Source organism: Micromys minutus, assembly GCF_963924665.1.
Source record: "Micromys minutus genome assembly, chromosome: 30".
NCBI classification, from domain to species: Eukaryota; Metazoa; Chordata; class Mammalia; order Rodentia; family Muridae; genus Micromys; species Micromys minutus.
In genome coordinates this window covers 27,664,912-27,681,087 of record NC_137965.1, presented here as the reverse complement: position 1 = coordinate 27,681,087, position 16,176 = coordinate 27,664,912, and the positions used below count along the sequence as shown (strand labels likewise).

Here is a 16,176-nt window from a genome sequence, read left to right as displayed (position 1 = left end):
TTCCTGCTCCCTTTTTTCATCTTCAAAGCTGCAAAAGGCAAGCCGTCCCCTTTTTATATTACTTTACCCTGATCTCTGCCTCTCATCTTCACTGATAAGGACTGATTTGATTATGTTGAGCCCAGAATTGTTTCTGCCAGTGAGATTCCATTTTTCTTCATGATCATTGTACAGTTAATTGAACCATACCCTGTGTTTTGTTGAGGCGTTCTGTATAGGACTGAAGGAGAGATTATGAGTGGGATTATAGTGATTCAGTTTACGTGACACTAATACTTGATTCTTGGTCGCATTTCCCAAATAGCCATGCAATAATGATACTCATTTAATTCAATAATTTGCTGAAATCTTCATTTTAACTTTGGATAATATATAGAGTCCGGGTTGATTTTTGTTGTTGTTTTGTTGCTGTTGGATTGTTTTATTTTTGGTTTTCGTATGGAACTAGGTGTCAAAACCAGAAATTGTGCCTGAAACTAGGAAGATAGAAAATTTCTGGTGATAGAAATTTCTTCTGTATTTAAAATCACAAACCTTATAAATGTCTCTAATGGTAATAAATAGTAATAATAAATAAATAAACATATATATTACTCCAACCTATTTCTTTTAAATATTATTGTAAGTCAGAGATTGCATAGTCAGTTAATATTTTAAGTATAAGAACTACTTGTTACCTGATACTATAAATCCCCTGAAAAATACAACTGTAGTAAAATTTAGTGCTTTAAAAATGTCTAAAATAAAACTTAAAAACAAACCAACGAAACTCTGCTGAGCTTGGTGATTCATAGCGGTATGCTCAACATTAGCAATCTTAGCCAAGGCGAAAAGACCAGAGCGTGAGTCCTGGACTGAGGCCAGCCATGGTTGCATAGTGACTTGAAAGTCAGCCTGAGCCAACAGTGAAATCCTGTCTAAAGAAAACGAAACAGCGAAAGTCAGTGCAGTATGATTTCCTATAAACTTTAAGTTATTAATTGGAACGAGGCATATGAGACAAGTTGGCCAGATTCTGAGGTTTGGCTGAGAAGGACCAGTCCCTGGGTAAGTTTGCTTTTCAGATAGAACACTGAGTTCTGTGTCTTTAAAAGTAACAGTGCAGTCTTTGATTGCCCCCTACCCCCAGTGATGACCATATGTTCAGAATAGTACTTTTAAGAAATGAAAAATAGTAAAGCGTATTTAAAAGAGTTTATAAAGACACTTCAGAATTTTGTGGAATTTTTGCACTTAGAGAAAAATTAAACTACAGTATCTTTTTCAGATACTTATTTTACTGTACCAGGAGTCAGTCAGCAAGTAGTACAGGAGAAGAAGAAACAACAGATAGAGTTTTTCTAAAAGACGTCAACCTGATGGGGTGAGAGTTCTTCAAAGATATGACCTCCCCATCCCATTGTGTTCAGTCTGTTGTTTAGTTTTACTGGTACTTTGACTCTGTTATTTTTATCTTTCTGACTAGATTTTTAAAAATTTATGTTAATAAGTATGAAAATTCACTAAGAGTTCCCATTGCTTTTTTTTTTTTTTCTTTAAGGGGGAATAAGAATATCTCAAACAGAGTGGTAACTTGTAATTTCAGCAGACTTGTTTCTGTTCGTGAGTTCTTGGATACTTTAAAGATATCCTATTATTTGAAAATAATTATTTTGAAAAATATTTGTGATACAAAAACAAATGTCTGCTCTGAGGTTGCTTAACCATTTCCTGTGACTGAGAAACTGGCTGCTTTCAGAATCACTGTGCTGAGTCTGGGGTGGACAGAACTGTTTCACTTCCATCTTCCTGTAAATGTTACCGATACATACACACACACACACACACACACACACACACACACACACACACACACCAGCAATTAAAGAAAGAGATGCTGTGAATTTGAAAGAGAGTAGGGGGTGATACATGGGAAGGATTGGAGGGAGGAATGGGAAGGGGAGAATAATTAGTTAATTATAATCTCAAAAATAAAAATAATTATGAAAATATTTTTGTTTCTGTAATTCTTAGCAAATATCCTTCAACAATGTAATTGTCTTATTCATGAAAGTTTTAAGATTCTCTTTAAAGGCTTATTTAAGATGCAGATGGTTGTTTTCTTATAACAGCACTTAGTTTTCTAACAGCAAACTTGAAGTGTTAGTACAGGAGACACTGATTATTTCCTTCCCTTTCCTTCCTTCCTTCACTCCTCTTCTTCCTCGACGTCCTCCTCTTTTTTTTTTTTTTTTAATTTGAGACAGTCTTTCTAGATCTGCCTCACTCTGCCACTGCCTTTGTGTCCCAAGTACTGAGGTTAGAGATGTGTGCCACCATGCTCTAATTTTTTAATTTTAATGAGAGAGGGAGAAAGTCCATCTCACTGCTTATGTTTGGTAAGATAATGTATTTAGTGGACAACATAAAGAAACATTTTTGAATATCTATGACTAAGAAATGAGATACCATATAAAATTCTGGTTAGGGCTGGAGAGATGGTTCAGTGGTTAAGAGGTCCTGAGTTTACTTCCTAGCAACTACTTGGTATCTCATAACTATCTGTAATGGAATCTACTGCCTTCTTCTGGTGTTTTTGAAGACAGCTACAATGTCCTCATCTACATAAAATGAATATTTTTAGAATTCTGGTAATAGTGCATGACCCTAATCATTAAGTACTTGTTGTGTACTAGGTTGTATTCTGAATGCTTCTGTCTTATATAACCTACTGAAGTGGCTAGTTGTTCCCACTGATTTTATATATTGTATATTATAAAATATGTATCAGTGATGTGTGTGTGTGTGTGTGTGTGTATGCGTGCATATATGCTATTATCTTCCTCCCTTCAGTGTAGGTATTGTTATTGGTACTGGAAACTGAGCTTGGGGGTTTACCCAGGGTTACTAGGAGGTGGCAGATGCCTGGTGCCTGAGAAGTTCTTAGCTCTCTGTTTTTTCTGTTGATCAGTCCAGTGTTATAATGTGAGAGAGCCCTTAGCTGCTCATTATTGTTTGTTGGGTGATAGGGTGTGCTTGTTGATAATGACATCATGTATATCAAATTTCTTAGACTTGAGGATGAAAGCGTACATCTGTACACATGGGTTTTTGTAAGCAGAATGCAAACTGTTCTAATAACAAATGTTCTGTTTTTTTCCTTATGTTTCTGAGCTGGGTCAGTGAGGCCCAGATGTTATTCAGTGTGTTGCAGTCTCAGATGTGCCATGGAACTGTGGATCTGATATGTACAACGTTCTTCAAGTTTGGTCTTAGGGGATGGATTGTTTTGTGAGAATAATTCAGATGCATGTAGCTCAGTGGTAGAACTGTCCATCAGAACATAAAGTCACACTTATTGGTAGTTATACTATATAAGGAATATGTTATTACAGAGCATTTCACAAAATTTATGGCTTAAAACAGCACCATTTTATTTGCCAATTGTTCTTTAGGTCAACAGTTCAGATTTGGTTTACGCAAATGTGTCTTTCACTCTTCATGCCTGAAGTCACTCTTAAGCAGTCATTGGCTGTTGGCTTGACTTGAGATTAGATATTCCTATGGTAGCTTCACTCATGTATCTGGCAGTAGATGTTTGGCTGTGTGTTTTTCATGTAGTCACCCACCCACAAGGAAGCTAGCTTGGATGTTCTCTAATAGAGCTGTTAGAGTAGTAATAAATAGTGAAGTTTGCACAGCCTCCCAAGGCCCAGCATTAAACATTCTGCCAAATCTTTCTGCTTCATTTCAGTGGTTAAACCAAGTTATAAGGACAGAAAAACTTAAGTAATAAAGGTAAGATTCCACTTCCTAATAAGTGATCCCAAGAAAGAGAAATTCATGATTTCTTTCTAGGCCAACAATATTGTCTTTTTATTAATTGACTTTCTATCTTAGCATATTTAAAACATTATTTGTATATGTCTGTCTCTGTCTCTGTCTGTCTCTGTCTGTCTCTCTCTCTCTCCCTCCCTCCCTCCCTCCCTCCCTCCCTCCCTCCCTCCCTCTCTCTCTCTCTCTCTCTCTCAATCTCTCTCTCTCTGTGTGTGTGTGTGTGTGTGTGTGTGTAACATATATCCCTATGTAATTGATACTCTTCTTTATTGGACTTGGTGGAAACATTTCAGACCTTAATAGTTATTGATGATATGAATTTAAGAATCCTCTGGTATAAACTCATCAGTAGATATAACTTTACCAAGCTGAGTTTTTGTGTTGAGACCATGGTTAAAGTGAAAATTTGAAAAGCTAGTAAAAATGTAAACCATAAAGAAAATCTTCTCTTAACATTTTAGATGAAAGTGTACAGACACAGTTGCTATGTTGGTTGATTGACTAAAATTTTCATTTTGTATATGGATCTGCTGGTGGGAGTTCTTCATCTTGTTTGTCCAGGTAGAAAACTTTCTTCCTCTTTCTATAGGAAATGACTTTTTCTCTTTTTTCTCTTCCGTCAGTTTCTGTTAAGGACTGCATTATGCTGCTCCTTCATGTTCTGTTTGCAGGGCTTCCAGGCACTAAAGCATTGTGTCCCACAGTTGGCTTGCAGACTCTCCTTTTCAACTTCAGTGCCTTCCTACATTGAGGTTTAAAACATGTTTCATAGCTGCAAGGTTAAACCAACTAGGAATTCATCTGCTTCTCTCTAGTACAGAGGTATTAATTTTTGCCCATAGTATATAAAACTACAGAAAATAGAACTTAACTTGTGAATAGACTCTTCATATAATACAGTAGATAATTTGCAAGTGGTAGGAAATTTACTGAATCAGTATATCAGTTTGGTAAATTATACTTGGTATCTGTATAATGCTGTCTTCTAGATTATTTTAACCAGAAAAGTCTGAAAACCATGTAAAATTAAATTGTCTTCTTACAGAAACACCTCACCGTTGAGAGACTTGAAGCACCATGGAATGGGGAGGCCTGGTGTGTGGTAGAGTGTGGGGGTGTGGGGACATCCTCTTGGAGATGGTGGGGGGGTGGGATAAGGAACTGTCAAAGGGCAGAACGGGAGGGGGATAATGACTGGACTGCAAAGTAAGATTAAAGAATAAAAAATGCCTTCTCGAAAATTATAGTTAAGACTATAGCTGCAAGTTACCTATTTTGTTGTAAAGGCAAAGAGCATAGCTTTAGGTACACTAGTCCCTAGGGGATTTGGGAGCAACTAAAGTATGAAATGTAGATATTGACATTTTGTAGAAACAAGTATATAAATCCATATCACTGAGGTCCTATAGTTTGTAGCTCTTAAAATAAATCAATGTGTTGGTATTTGTGGGTCCCAAGGAAAAGGCCAGATTTCTAGACTTTGTTTTTTATGAATTTATCTATTAATATAATGCAATTGACATCTTAGTAGTATTTTTTCAAGTAAAGGTATTGGCAAGATAATTATTCTTATGGACATTGAAAGGAAACACCAGTACAGTTGACTGAAAAGTAAAATGGTATATTTATTTACTCACAATTTTGAAATTTCTATTCTAATTATATAAACAACAATGAACATATTACTATTATGAGACTTCATAGTTTTCAAAGTATTACCTTATTTGACACCTTGATACTCATAAATAGACAGGCTAGTTACCCCACTATGCTATACCTAACTCCTAAACAAGGTTCAACAGTTACTGTGTGCTGGAGCCAGAACTAGATTCCTAGATCTTTTATTATACTTAAGGCCCCATAAATTATAACCAACTTAAATGATAACCAGCTTCTAGGAGAAGAAAAGATGTTGCTGGTGATCTCAAGAGTTGGTGTCCAGTAGAGATGAAATCTGGCTACTGCTCATATGCCCTCAAGTATTATGAGGCCTTCTTTAGGGTTTGGTGTTAGAAGGAACTTGCCAGCGTCATAATTAATGTGTGATCTGTCAGGGCCCAAGTATCAGTAAACTAGGTTCAGTCCTTGAAAAGTTAATGCATAGACTTGGATGGTAACCTTCAGTAATGATGACTTAATTTTAATATGTTTGATGCGGCTTTTTCAGGTGTTATTGCCGGCTTCTCTTAGTTAGGCACAGTGTTTAACAAGGTAAAAGACCCGAATCTTTCAGAGAATTACCTGTGAGTGAAGCAAAATGTCTTAAGTACAGTTCACTTCATAGAAACAGTTCCTGTTCTACTGAGCAAACCAGTCCTTGGAATTTCATTGCTCTTACTTCCTTCAATTTTTCATAAAAAGAAACTTAAGAATTAAAGCGTGCTCATTATTTTAGAACTAAATATGGTGTGGATTTTGAACTAATAATCTACCCTAAACTCTAAAAAGCCATATAGACAAGTTCCCTGTACAGTTCCATTGCCCCAGTTTGACAGGTGGTTAGTGGTGTGAATGGTGGGGAGGGAGGTGACTCATGATCCTGGAATGAGTCTGTTGACTCTCCCTGCATCCTACATAGAACACTGGCAGGGCTGTGGGTATAATTAGCACTGCACGTCTAATTATAACCAAAACTCCATGTACAGTGGTTACCAGGAAATAAGCCTGTGCTGGGTAGTCTTTCAAGTTGGCAGGACTAGTTTAGAATAATGTGAAGTTGACTAAAAGTCAAGTCGCTTTTCTCTGACTGACCACTAGGTTTACTGATTCTGTGGAAATCGTGGTTATCAAGTTTTAGGGCCTATAACTGTTATTTGCCATAGTATTTCTACTCTTTTCTTCCTGTGAATTATGTATTTTGTATTTTATGCTATGCTCATTTAGGCAGTAGAGGAGAAATGTCACATAAAGACATTTCTAAAGTTAGTCGGATTGATTTTGAAAAGAAGCTAGACATATGAAAAGATTACATTGGACTGGTGTAAGTAACTGGTGGAGAAGGAGACGGATTTATGGTATGAGGCGGAGGGAACACGAAACAAAGAGGTGCTGTGGCCATGCTCCCTTCAGAGCCCTTCAGAGAAATCAGTGTCTGAGCACCTGTGCATGTGTGTGCTCACCAAATAGATCAGCACTGTGCGTGCTGTGTGCTTTGTGGGATTCTAAAAGCTCAGCGGAAACAAGACCTGGTTTAGGTAGCTCCCATGTCAGTGGTCTCTGAGACTCAGAGCAGAGATACTAGCTGTGGAGATTATACACATAGCTGTAACCTAAACTTCTGTGTAGGCTGGTCATATATCTGCAAAATGAGCCTCAGATGGAGTAAGAATTTTAAAGCAGATGCACACAAATGAGCCCCTTCTCCTTTTCATATTCAGAACTATACAGTTAAGATTTTTAAATGGACAGAAACACAGTTTCCTTTTATGGAATAAAAAGGTACAAAAATGAAAATGAGAGATAGATGGAGAGAGAAAGTGGGGATAGGAGGGTGGGAGGTGTGTTTTCTTAGCTTGGGTGGATAGCAGTGTCACTGCTGGTTCTGCTTGCCAGATGCTTTGAGAGAAGAGCAAATGCTGCCTCAGGCCTAGGGTTCTGACTTGCCTTGGAGCTGCACCAGTGCTTGACACGTGTGGGCCTTTAGGTCAGCTCATAGGACTTAGAAGCAAAGCCCTGCTTGCCTTGCCCTCAGTGTCATGCTTTGCTTTGACTTCCTGTTGTTTCTGTTTTCTTTATTTCCTCTTCTAATTACTAATACTCGATTTACTGTTTTTTTTTTTAACCTCCTTAAAATGAAAAGTTCTGTTACTAGTTTTGAACATTTTTTTAGACATTAAAAAAAAAAAACCTTAGGAATTTTATGTTTTCATTATTTGCTTTAAATGTTTTCTAAATTCCTTGTGGCTTCTTTGACAAGTAATTGTATGAAATTTTTAGTTCTTCAAATATTTAGAAATTTGCTGCTTGAAATTTTGTTTGCTTGTATTATAGAACAGTCTATAAAAGACTGTTTCCTGCTTTAGGGCCAATGTAGTTTAGTGGTAGAGCCTGTGCTTAGCACTTACGAAGCTCTGTGTTTGATCCCTAACACCATTACCACCACCACTGTTACTATTATTACCACCAGCAATAATAATATCAAGTACGTGGCTTTCTGAAATTTACCGATACTTACTTCATTCCATCTTGCTAAGTGGTTCATGTGCATTCTGCATTTGTTTGCCTCAAAGTTCTGTAGATGTCAGTTCAGTAGGATTAGCTAATAGCACTGTCAGTACCTTCTGTGACCTTGTCTTCTCGCCCTGTGAATATGAAGATAAAAGTAAGAGATTCTTCACATTGCTGATTGATAGCCCTTTTACTTTTTGAATTTCATTTTCCTGGTGGATTTGAGAACTCTGTAATAAGGTATATGCATAACTAAGAAGGGTATGTATGTAACATTATTGGATTTTCAGATTGTAAAATTTCTATGCAGTTAACTTGTCTGTGTCTTTAAATTTAAAATATGACTTACAAACAGCGTTTAGTTGAATTTAGTTCCAAATTTAATGTTTAAAATTAGCTTAATTGCACATGAGGTTAAGACTACCATTTTATCATATTTTCAATTACCTTTTACTTTTCTTTCTTATGTTGTATCTTTTGGGTCAGTGAACATTTTTTAGTATCTTATTTTTTCTCTTTAGTATTTTTTCATTTTTTTATATTACCTAATTTTAGTATTTTATCTTTTTTGCTAACTATACATCTTTAATTTTTTTTTCAGTGTTGCGTGGCTAATAGAATTCATTTTTAACTTACTGAGGTCTATGTACATAGTACATTGAATAACTTATTTTACATTTAACCCTTTTGTTTCCTGCTGCTTCTCTCTTGAAGTAACTCATTTGTCCTCCTCAATTTATACTTTAATTCCCTTATTTAGCTTCTTCCTTATTCCTGCTGTTGTCCCACTTCCTTTCCCAATGTCCCTCCTGTAGCTTTTATTTACAAATATTTTAATTTTTAACACTTCTATGTTATTTCTGATGTTTTGTCTCCCTGCACATCTAACATGGCTGATATCACTTTTGTTCATTCTAAGGCATCTGCTTTAATAAGTCCTTTTATAGTATAGAACTGCTTGAGATGGACTGTATCAGCGCTCATCTCTGTTGAAAGTGCTTATACACTCTCCATGTTTCTGAAGGGTGTTGTTACTACAGATGGAATGCAGAGTTGACATCATAGTTTTACTCTTAGCCATAGAAATGCTGTACTATTTTCTGGCCCAATTACTGAACTTAGAGTTGTTTTCTCTTAAGGATAATGTATTTTAAGATTCTTTTGAAGTGTTTATGCTTCTCTTTGCTTTGGGAGTTTAGTGATGAAGGGTCTAGTATGATAGTTTTTGAGTTTATTCTTTTTGTGGATAATCTTAAGATTTTTGGATTATTATTATTATTATTATTATTATTATATAGGAATTTTAACTACCTAGACATTTCTATCTCATTTTCAAACGTGTCTTAGGCTCTTGTTAACATATTATGATATTTGATATTAACCAACAAATATCTGATGGAGCATTCTTTTTTCTTCAACATTGTATCTCTTTGTTCCTTAAATTGGTAATTTTTAGTGGCCTGTTAAAATCATGTGGCTTTTTTTCCTGCTGTTTCCACCTGCTGTTAAGATCTTACTCATTGATTTTTTTCATTTTAATTCTTGAACATTTCAGTACTATAGTTACCCATTAGCCCATTCTCTCTCTCTCTCTCTCTCTCTCTCTCTCTCTCTTTCCCCCTCCTTCTCTCCCTCCCTCTCCATGTACGTACGTGTGTGTGTGTGTGTGTGTGTGTGTGTGTGTGTGTGTGTGTGTGTGTTAGTTGAAGCAGGTATGTACATATGGGCATGTACAGAGGCCAGAGGAAGATGTTGTGTGTCCCCTGTTGCTTCCTTCCTTGTTCCTTTTAAACAAGGTCATTCACTGAACCTGATGCCCAGTTTTTGCTAGGCTGGAAGGGTTTAGCCTATCTTCTCTGCCTGATGCTGGAGTTACAGGAATGCTGGATCACACCCACCTATTTTGCTTAGGTGTTGGAGATTTAAACCTAGGTCTTCATGCTTTTTGTAGCAAGTATTCTTACCTATTGGGCCATTTCCCCCACCTCTTGTTTCTTATATATAGTTTCAGTTTGTCTGGTGAAATTCTGTTTACATAGTACTCTATTCTACTTTTTAAAGCTTCTTTATTTTTTGGGACAAGAAAATTAAAAGTTAAGTATAGCAACTGACTTTTGATTTTTTCATGGGTCACATTTTCTTGTGTGATTGAATGACTAGTGATTTTCTAATTTCACTTGCACAATACTGAAGAAATATCATAGAATTGTCCCCACCCCCACCCCCATGGAGTGTTGGTATTTTAAAGGAAGCTTAATTACTGATCACCTCGTGATAGGCTTAGTTTTATCTCAGGGCAATTCTCAGGTCTTTCTAGTTTAACAGGACTCATTTTCAAATTATTTTTCTCCTGTGGACTTCTGTAGGGCTTATATACTGGCCCTTACTTGAGAATGTGACTTCTGCTCCCTGGTGTTTCAAATTGATGCCGAAGGTGTTACTGAGTTCTTGCTGAGGCTACTAGGTTTTACTGCCTGTACTGTGTGACCTCTGGTACTTCTGTTTCCTTTCAGGAATATTGTTCCCTGTCTATTATGAGCCTGCGCTGATGTGTGCTGCATTTGACAAAGGACTGTCAGGAGATCCTGCACAAGCCTATGTGGCCCCTTGCACTCGGCTCCTTTTCTCTCCTGCTGCAGTCTTTGTCTTCCAGTCCTGTTCTCCTTGGACTCCAGCTTGTCATTCTGCTATTAGAGAATTGTCCCAAGGCAGAGAACAGGAGTCATTTGGGGATCATTACTATGTAGAATAAAGGTCACAGTCTTGTCGTTTGGATTGAGAAAGAATTCACCAAGAAAGGACAGTGCAGAAGTAGACTTTATTAGCCATACTGTGGTACAACTGCAGTGGACAAAATAGCAAAGAGAAACTGTCTAGAGGCTCTTTAAAGGGCCGCTGTTTGTGGAAGTGGGGTTTCTGGTGGGCAGCCAAGCAGGGTTTCAGCGTCACAGTGTTCTGAAGTACCTGCAGTAGGGGCTGACCTGGAGGCAGTGATGGCCTTCCTGAGCCACAGATGTATCAGCTACTTGTCCTAAATTTACAGCCATACTCACCTCTTTGTTTCTTTAAGAGGCCACATCCTTGATTTGTCTGTTGTCTCATATGTGAAAATACTTCCATCATACGTACAAATGACTAGTAGATTATAAGGTATAATCTTGTACTAAACTAACTAAAACTGTGTAATACCTATAACAGTTTTATCTGATTTGAACAGCAATTTTAACGTGTTGAAATAAACTTTAACAGCACTAGTTACATACACTCGAGAATGCATGTGCGCGTGCACACGTGCATGTGTGTGTGTGTGTGTGTGTGTGTGTGTGTGTGTGTGTGTGTGTATGTCTTCTTTTCCTTTCTCTCTTCCTCACTTTTTTCCTTCTTTCTATAAGGTCTTGTGTTTCCTGTGCGAACTTATTATTCCTGGGGGGATCCTCCTACCTCAGCCTTAGAAATAGCAGGACCAATAGGTGTATGCCAGCCATGGCCACTCAGCTTGGAAAAGTCAACCTTGATTCCCCCATGGCAGAATCATTTCTCCATGATCTTCTTGCTTTATATCTGCAGCCATATACTCTCTTTTTCACAAAAGAAACACATTGGTTTAAAAGAACACAAATGGAGTTTCCAACTGGAGATCATCTAGAATATAGCATGTAAATACTTTTCCTTGTTTACAGCATTTGGTTTTCTATCAGTAGATCATGTGGGGCTGATCTCAGAAGCAGAACAATGGTTATTCACTATTATAGCTTCATTTAAATATAATAAGCCTTGTATTTGCCCAAGAAAATTTGTTTCAATTATGTTTTGGGTGGGATTTTATCGTGTTAAATACATGTATTTATGTCATGTTAAATATATTTTATCATCTAAAAATACATACTATTTTATTTTCTCAGAAAATGAGATGGCCATTTAAAGGGATGGTATTTGTGGAATGCAAGCCTCTTGCTATGTTGTTTGTCATGGCTTGCGCCTCTATTACTCTCTTGCTAGCATCCCCAAACACGACCACCACCATCACCCCTGCGTCAAACACTTCCTTTGGTCTCTTACTGTGTCCTCCTGCTTCTGAGGTTTAGGAGTCATGATTTATTTCTTATATGTCTTAATTTTTACCTACTTTTCTATTTTAATTGTGGTAGGCACAGAGTAGGCGAATGCTTCAGGCTCGACCTTGTTCTTGAGTCAGAGCTCTCTGCTCATGTTTCATGGGACCTGTCCTTTTTTAAAATTAATTTTATTGGATATTCTCTGTATTTACATTTCAAATGTTATCCTCTCTTTCCCCACTACCATCCCCCTCCACGAAGGTGCTTATCTCCACGAAGGTGCTCCCTCTCCCAACCACCATCTCCACCTCAGTGCCTTGGCGTTCCCCTACATTGGAAAAACACACCTTCACTGGACCAAAGGCCTCTTCTCCCATTGGTGCCAGACAATATTGTCCTCTGCTGCATATGCAACTGGAGCCATTATTATTATTATATTAATATTATTTATTATTATTATAGTTTCATTCCTTTATTATTCTCCTCGGATATCTTTGCCTTTTCCACTTTTGCCTGTTGTGCTGAGCTTATGGACTTCTTTCTCCTTTCACAGAGGACACTGGGATGTGACATTTCTCAGTCTTCACTTCCAACCCTCCGGGCTCAGTCATGGTAATCTTCCTGGGCTCCTGTTTCCTCTCTTGACCCCTCAGATGCTGTCCCTGTGTTTTCCTGCAGTGCTTCCTCCACCACCACATTTTATTTTTATTTTTTCTTTCCCATAGCAAAGCATGCTTAAGTTGCTTCCACCTTAAAACACACTAACAAAAACAAAGGATTTCACTTTTCTGCCTACACCACATATATTTTTTAATATTAATCCTGTGTTTCTCCTCAACAAACAGGCTGTGCCTTGCTCATTGTTTCTTTGGGAGATTGGAATAGGACTCGTATTCCCGTATTTCCACTGAAAGCTCATCTTCAAAGTTCCTAATTTTTTAGTTGCCAAATGCAAGGACTGGGAGGGGATATCTAGCCCTTGTTTTATCTGACCTTTTAAATACATTTACTGTCAGTTTCATTCCATATAAACCATATGAAAACGTGGTTTCCGGCATGCTACTCTCTTGATACACTTTCCTGGGCTGCCTGTCTTCCTCTGTCCCCACCTAGAAACTGATACTCATTTTCCTTTCTGTGGTTTCAACTACTTGTGTAATTAAAATTATGATTTAATAATCTTAATCATCTGTCTGCATTGTTCTTTTGAGCCCAAGACTTGCTACCATAGTCCTAATGCAGTCTTATAAAATCATGGTGCCTACATTATTGATACAGAGACTAAAAGAATAAGCCAATAAAAGAGCTAACATTAAAACACTCATCTGAAAATGAAGCTGCAATCTCTGTTTTATGCTGCTAATTAAACATTTTTAAGCAGCCATCTGACAAACATTAAATATATCATGGTCCATATGCTGTATGTACTGCTTTCTTTCATGGGTGGGGCACAGAGGGTCAGAAAGAGAGATGAAGAAAAATGCTGAAGGACAAAGTGAAAACCCATATTTCTGATCTCAGGGTCTGGTTTTCATTCCTAACATTCTACTGGCCAACATGGGTTTGTGGGACTTGATAGACGGGGATTAAATCAGGCCTTCCCTGTTTATCCACGTGCACATGGAACCTCACTTTCTATCTTGTGTCTTTTGTTTCTGGAAAGAGGAGGGAAATGATATAGGATATTCATGTGTTTTTAAAGAATGGATAAGCCCAATATCAGTATAGTGTAACTTTGTAATTATGCTAAAATTAAATTGTATTGACATACAATTCAAGACATTTTAAAGTCAAGCAAACCAGGTTTAAAGTGATGTCTTTTGATTGGCCTGTAATAAAAGTAGATTCTACCAGGTTGGTATTTACGTGAAGATAAATAAATAAATATCTCAAAACTGTGTGCTTCTATTATTCAGTAAAATAGAGCAGTTAGTTTGGTTTGCTTTACTACTGGAAGGGTAAAGTTTTATGTAAATATTAATTTGATGAGGTATTTAATAATAAATGTAAGTTATTTACGTTTTGGCAGAGTACAGACTGGATAGTTTTCAAATTTGATGAAGACAGAGTTTATAGTCAATTGTAAAATATTTCTTGGATTTAAGCAGGTCATGGCTAAGCAGCCTTTTTTTTTTTTTTTCATGTCAACTAGTCACAAGGTATGGTTATCTGGGAAGAAAGAATCTCAATCAAGAAAATTCCTCTATGGGATTGGGCTGTAGGCACGTCTGTAGGGTATTTTCTTGTTTGGTGATTGATGTGAGAGGGCCTGTTGGGGCTTGTGCTACCATGGGCAAGTGGTCCTAGAATGTATAAGGAAAAAACAAAGACAAACAACTGAACACGCCAGGGAGATGGAGCCAGTGAGCACTTTTCATCGCCTTTGCTTTCAGGTTCCTGCACTGGCTTCTCTCAGTGATCACGTGTGACCTCAGTGTTGTCAGATAAACACTTTCTTCTGAAGTTCCTTTCAGTGTGGTGTTTTATCACTGCAATAAAAACCTTAAGACAACACTCAGACTCAAACAATTGTGATGGGTCCTAGTTGATGACTGGGAATGCTCTAGTATTAAGTTCTGATTCTACCCAGTGAGACACTGTTACTGACTAGAGCTCATAGTTGTCTGAATCTAGCATAGGGTGAGTTAGACACTTGAGGAGCATAATTTCATCTCTCATAGGAACTTAAACACATCAGGATGATTAAGAATGTATTAAGGTCTTACAAACAGATTTGAATAGTATTTCAATGAGAGATGGCATGAATGAAACGACCACTTGGGTGGTCTGAGTGAGAAATGACACCCATGGGCTTACGATTAGAATATTCAGTCCCCGTATCTTGGTGCTCTTTGGGTGGTCTTCAGGTAGAGCTATTTTCAATTTTCTGAGGAACTACCAGATTGATTTCCAAAGTGGTTGTGCCAGCTTGCAATCCCACCAACACCAGCATCTGATGTCACCTGAGTTTTTGATCTTAGCCATTCTGACTGGTGTGAGGTAGAATCTCAAGGTTGTTTTGATTTGCATTTCCTGATGACTAAGGATGTTGAATATTGAATGTCCTAATTTTTTAGGTGCTTTTCAGTAGCATAAGTTTTGCCAGTTTCAGAGTGGAAAAGTAGAAAATGGTTGGCCACTTTACTACAGTTTCTTTTCTCCCTAAATGAGAAGTGCACAAAAATATGAATGACAGTTAGCTCTTAAAAGGAAATGAATTTTCTTGATTAATGTTCTAGTGAGTTTAGTTACACAGTAACAGATGTGCCAGACTGAATGAGGAAAGAGGAAATCAGAACATCTGGGCAGAGGAACTAAGTAAAAAAGGCCCGTTGGGGAGAGATATAACCTGAGTTGTTCTCAGAGTAAAACAGTCTGCCATGCTCTGAGTACACCTAGGAATAGTGTGAGTGGTGCTTGTAGAATCTGACCAAGGCTTCTGATGTGCACGAAGGTCACTGAGTAATCTGAGGTCTCGCCTAGAAGGGAAGGAGTGTGCTTTGTAAGAACATGGAGTATGAGTAGTGCTTTATTTTGTGAGTTTTCAGTTACCATGTTTTTTATTGAGCACTATGGTTTTTTTATATATTAAATAATGTCAGTTTTGTTCTACTGATGATGAAACCGTGTTTTTACTTTCATTACCAGATGTTTTTTCAATCAAATTGTTAAAAACTCTTACCTTCATTAAATTAACATGAGTAACAAGATGCATTACATTAATGAGAAGATTCAAATTTAAAATAAATTGTTTTAGATCTGGGCTAAAATATACAATTAAATTAATCCATTTGTTTGTTTTTCGTGCCTTAATTTTAATTTTGCCACTTTATAGAACTTTTGTGAAGATTAAAAATAACTGTAAATTGCCTTGTGAGAACAAGGTAAAGATGATTTCAACGTTAAACTCTTGAAATCTCTTAAAGAGTGTGATTTTTCATATAAAATATCGAATGTCCTAATTTTGAGTTATTGGTAGAAATGTAGTATTATTTGTCTCTTTGCTTCCTGAGATCTTTTTTCTGATTCTTGGCAAGTGTGTGTATGGAGGTAGAACTTAGAAAGCCCCCACCGCTTCCCTACCTTAAGACATGCTGGCACCTATGGTGTCTGTTCTGCTTTTAAAGATGGGATCTGT

General features: G+C 37.2%; 1 protein-coding gene across 1 annotated transcript in view; it reads left to right on the top strand.

The window, feature by feature from the left end:
* LNPEP (leucyl and cystinyl aminopeptidase) overlaps window positions 1-16,176 on the top strand; it is a 79,735-nt gene that overhangs the window by 15,063 nt on the left and 48,496 nt on the right. The window lies entirely within an intron of this gene.